General features: G+C 35.4%; 1 pseudogene; it reads left to right on the forward strand.

Annotated features, from left to right (window-relative positions):
* Window positions 1-937: 937 nt before the first annotated feature.
* On the forward strand, window positions 938-5,274 carry LOC136226982 (probable cinnamyl alcohol dehydrogenase 1; annotated as a pseudogene).
* Window positions 5,275-5,641: the final 367 nt, after the last annotated feature.

Below are 5,641 nucleotides of genomic sequence, written 5' to 3' on the forward strand. Positions count from 1 at the left end.
CAATTTAATTATCCATGAATAATAATTGAATAAAAATCGTGAGTCATTTTTCACAAATCACAAAAAAAAAAAAAAAATTCGTGAGTCATTTTCTTAAGTAAACATAAGGTTCGTAACACACCATCTGAGCTGGTTCTGCTAGCTGCCACAGACTTCTTGGAATGGCGAGAGGTATGCTCCATGCGTGCAACAACAGCTCCAGCTATTCAGAATACGAGCAGGTGGGTAAATCTGGTGGAGGGCAGTGTGGCTTGTAACGTTGATGCAGGGCTATTCCATAAGGCCGGTTATTGTTCTTTTGGCTTCTTAGTGCATAATCATTTTGGTTCATGTTTGTATGCTCAACATGGAGCAATGGAGGGGCATTTTGAACCAGCGTTGGCAGAAGCTATGCTGGTTAAAGAGGCCCTTTCATGGCTCAAGGATAATGGATATAGGAACATAGAGCTATGGACGGACTGTTTACCAGTGGTGCAGGCAATCAAGCAACAAACCCAAAACAGGTCTTATTTTTCTGGTATTATAGGTGACTGTATATCTTTGTTTCAAGAGATTGATAATGTGTCTATCTCTTTTATTAAACGGTCAGTGAACTATGCGGCTCATAGTCTAGCTAGAACGGTGGGTTCTTCGTCTGTCCGTAGCCAGCGGTATTATACCCCTTCTTTTTCTGTCTTCTATTCTTTCTTCTAATATCAATTAATAAAGTATTCGTTTATTAAAAAAATAAAAAAATAAACATAAGGTCAAATTGGTTCTAAAGTGTACAGTTAGTGTAATTAATATAATAATTAGAGAAGTAAAAAATAAAACAAAAATGAAAAATGGATAAGTTTCACAGATCAAAATGAGGTGTCACTCTATTCTTACGCCTACAAATTGAAGACCTAATTTAGTTTGTGTGGACAGAAAGAACGTGCTTTTGAGGGGTGGGTCTTCTCGGCGGCCGTGTGATAACCCACCCGTCCTTCTCGCCGCTGGAGAACAAGGAAGCATGTGTGTGAACTCTGATAGGATGCGATTGCGATTAAGTCGATCATCAACTGATAGTCATGAACCCATACAAAATCGTTCGGAATTTTGGTGCATCCCGGCAGCTACTTCTGGGTAAGTAAATTTTTGTACTTTTGCTTTATTGGATTTATGATTTAATCAGAATTCTGTGAACATTACTATTTGGATATGGCAAATTGAAAATTAAAGAAGAGAACCTAGGTTAGGTTATTATGTAGCATCAGAAACCTTTTAACACCCACAAATTAAATTTTAATAAAATGCATCAGAAGGCTAACTAACTTACAAGTAGGTGGATTTAAACAAGGGATAAGCTATCAAAATAGACCTATAAAGTTCCATCAATTGTGCATGGAGAGATAAATCAGAACTTAACTGAGTAATAGGTATGACTTGTCCAATCCGTTATGGAGGCTTAAATTGATACTTCCCAAAAACGGTACGCCTATTTTGGTACCTTATTCCTTTAAACAATCATATTTCAGTCATTCCATCTCAGAGCTAGTTGTTAGAAAGTAATTTGGGGCTCATAAGATAATTTTAAGGTGAAAAAAAGAGATTATATGACCCTCTGAATTTTGACGAGAGTGAATTTATAGATGAGCATTTGTGAATTAGATGTTCATCTATGTCTGCTACTTAAGTTGTATAAATGTAGGACTAGCTATAGATTTTGAAAATTAAAACAACCTATGTCAATAAATGTATTGAAAATAATTAATATACTTCTTTTGTTCACTATTTTCATTAGTTTATGAATGAGAATTTAGATGATAGCTGGGTACAATCTTTTAAAATTGTCCATATATGCACCATTGGCTATTTGATAATTCAATGAATTGATGACAATGTGGTCATCGATTAACTATTTTCATGTTATGACAAATGTATATTTTGAATTTTACATCAAACCTCATTTGTCGAGTAAATATTTCCATCGAACCTCAATTTTCGAACATTTTTTTTGGCGTATTAGCAGTGGAAAATGGCATTACTTGTTTACAAAAGTGATGCAGAGTTAATTAGGTCTTGTTCAGTTACGGAAAATAAGTACCATTTCTGGCAACATTTTGTACGAAATTGGAAAATGCAGCTAAGTTTTTAGTTGCAAAAGTTTTAAAGAACATCATATATATGGAGGTATCCATTGTTAGTACTTGCAAATGTCTGTCCTCTTTCCTTGCCATTGCCCTTCACTTGATTAAAATCGAATGGATAGCTAAATTATGTTTGAATTCTCATATTCTTGACATGTTGTTCCATTTTCTCACCGTTGTGATTGTCGTTCAGAGGTCTGGAAAGTCTGTCCGGGTTGGGACAGATTGGTTGACAGATTATCTCCTTTTGTGGTATTTGTTTACTTCTTGATCTCTTATTATTTATGATTGTTGTTGGTGGGTCATAAACCTTTCTAAGATTTTGTTGGGTTATAAATCTCGTGTTGTTGATTTTGGTTTAGGGTTGTGCTGTGGTTGATTGTTTGTGAGATAGATCTTTGTGGTGTTGTTATTGGTATTCCGCGTGTTTGATTGTGGCTATTGGTAATCCGTATTTTGGGTCCTTCAAGGACAACATTGATGATGCTTGCAACATTCTTGTTTAATCTTTCAGCAATAGTATCATCTTCATTGGAGGAAATTAATGACAATGCTTTAATTTTGAATATTAATTCAACAGTCATTTACAATAAATGAGTTCCGAGGGTGAAGAAGGAAACTGTCTCGGATGGGCAGCTAGAGATCCATCTGGAATTGTATCACCTTATAAGTTTAATCGCATGTATATATATATATATATATATATATATATATGTTTGATGCATCTTCCTTCGCACTCCCTAAGATGTTTTTAGAATGCTAAAACAGTGTCTTTTTCTGAATTTTACTTAGGTCTGTTGGTGGAGATGATGTTTCACTGAAAATTACACATTGTGGAATATGCTATGCTGATTTTATTTGGAGTAGGAATATGCACGAAAATTCAAAGTATCCCATGGTGCCAGGGTGCGTAACATACTTCTATGATTTCACAAAATTCTCATCTCCTTGAATTAAGAATTCGTGATTTGTTGCATTTGCAGGCATGAAATTGTTGGAATCGTACAAGAAGTTGGTTCAAATGTTAGCCACTTCAAGGTTGGTGACCATTTTGGAGTAGGCATCGTATGTTAGCTCATGTGGAGATTGTGAGTATTGTAATGATAGGGAAGAATATAATTGCATAAAAGTGCCAGTTCTGACCTTTAATGCCATTGATGTGGATGGAACAATAACAAAAGGAGGATATTCTAGCTTCATTGTTGTCCATGAAAGGTAAACTAACTATTCGATAATTTCTTTGCTGATACTTAGGAAATCGAGTCAGATGTTATTACGCTGGTGATGATGTTAAAACTGCAGGTTCTGCTTTAAGATACCAGAGGGTTATCCTATGGCCTCAGCAGCACCATTGCTTTGTGCTGGAATTACTGTGTACAATCCAATGATGAGACATGGGATGATTCAACCAGGTAAATCTCTAGGAGTGATAGGACTAGGTGGTCTTGGTCACATGGCAGTGATGTTCGGGAAGGCCTTCGGACTCAAGGTTACTGTTATTAGCACAAGCATGTCCAAGAAAGAGGAAGCCATTGGTTTGCTTGGGGCGGACAATTTTGTTCTCTCATCCGATCAAGAACAGGTGAAGGTACAATTGCACTTCTTTTTTTCTTGTTGGCATGCAAGATAGAAAAATATTAAACAATCGTTTATGTACGTGCAGGCTATTTCGAAATCGTTTGATTTCATAGTGGACACATCATGTGGTGATCGCCCATTTTATCAATACTTGTCACTTTTGAAAGCTGCTGGGATTCTTGTCCTTGTAGGGATCCCAAGTGAATTCAAATTCAGTCCAGCAAGTTTTAATTTGAGTTTTACATTTTCTATAGATATGGGTATGACATTTTCTATATTCATTGTTTTTTCGTTAAAGTACTATTTGATTTTAATAGTTGTTTTTGAGTTGAATAAAATGTTTTGTTATTATGGAAGACTAAAGCATAAAAATTATCACTAGTTGACACCAACGTTGCATAAGAATTTTGATTTCAAAGTGTTTCAAGTTTCCAAAATGTTTCGGAAATCGAAATTCTCTGAAAACTTGCATGAAATATTTCGGGTCATGATTCTTTAACCCATGCCCCCTTCATTCTCATTCCTATTTCTTCAACATTGTTACTAATAAGGTATTTCTACGAATTTTCAATAACTTGAATAAATGTTTTGCATATTATTTATCACATTTTATGATGATTTTTGGTGAAACAAGTTGCTTGACAATTGATTTTGAATGGATATTTTTGCAGCTAAGCAATGATCTAAACCTTGAGCCTAATGGGAGATGAATTTATGGAATCATTTAGAGAACCGTGCCAATAAATGCAATGACATTGGTTGAAATGTTCCTAGATTCGGTGAGTAAGTGAGAATTAGCCCTAGTTCTCATTACATTATATATGCAAGGATTCAATTCGGTGAAATTTTCTAACAATTGTTACCAAAGTATGAATAATTCATGTACTTGAAACTGGAAAATTAGGACACATGAAACTGGAACATTATGCAAAATAAACAGGGTGAGTGAACGTTTTGATGTGCTATACATTCATAGATGTCAGTGCCATCAATAATCAAGGCGAGATTGCAATGGATCTGGCAGATAAACTCCAACATGGAGAGTCAGCATTCAAAGTCAAGAAAGGTCTTGCGGACCGAATGAAGTAAGCTACATAAAGCACGAGCTCCACTCAGAAACTAATAGAAGAGTTTCTGGTATAGCGAAAGAAGTAAGGAAAAATCACAGGGATGCTGTCCAAAACACCACGAATTCGGTAACAGTCATTGGTGTTCTCTTTGCTTCAATTGATTTCTTGGCTATATTCAGTGTGACCGGGCAATATTTAACCCGATCACTGTGCAATACGGACTGGTACAGTAGTACCTATCTGGTTCGCATTGAACTGGTAGAAGTTGGACATTCTATGGACTTGGTAGTTGGTCGTCAGCGTCTACCTAATGAAAGCCTAAGGAATGAAACCATGAAAACAGCTATAGATAGCCTAAATTCCCCCATTTCCTTATAATATAATAATGGAGCCTAAATTCCCCATTTCCGATATTGATTTGGAGAGATTCATGTTTTGTATTGATCAGATACGAAGAGATTGTAGCTGATTCATGTTTTTGATGATTTCATCTTTCCTTGTATTAATGATAACTTCAGCTGCAATTAATTTTGTATTAATGACATATGTTGATGATAATAATGACTTCTTATGTCTTATTACATAGCTATTTTGCAATGATGTTGAATTTAGGACACTTCTATCTATGTTTTTGATTGCTCGTTATTTGCCACAACTATATATTTATATTCATGAGGCACAATTGTTGACAACTATATATGTATATATTCATGACGTACCATGTAGACAACTGTATATGTATATATCCATAATATTCATGGCGCACCATCGTTTTTAAGAAGTTGATGATGATTTTCGAATACTTCGTGTTGACGATGAGTTTCGAATGGTCCGTGGACACGAGGTATGCATATGGGATAAACCAAATAAGTGTCTTCTTTT

This window comes from Euphorbia lathyris, chromosome 4 (assembly GCF_963576675.1).
Source record: "Euphorbia lathyris chromosome 4, ddEupLath1.1, whole genome shotgun sequence".
NCBI classification, from domain to species: Eukaryota; Viridiplantae; Streptophyta; class Magnoliopsida; order Malpighiales; family Euphorbiaceae; genus Euphorbia; species Euphorbia lathyris.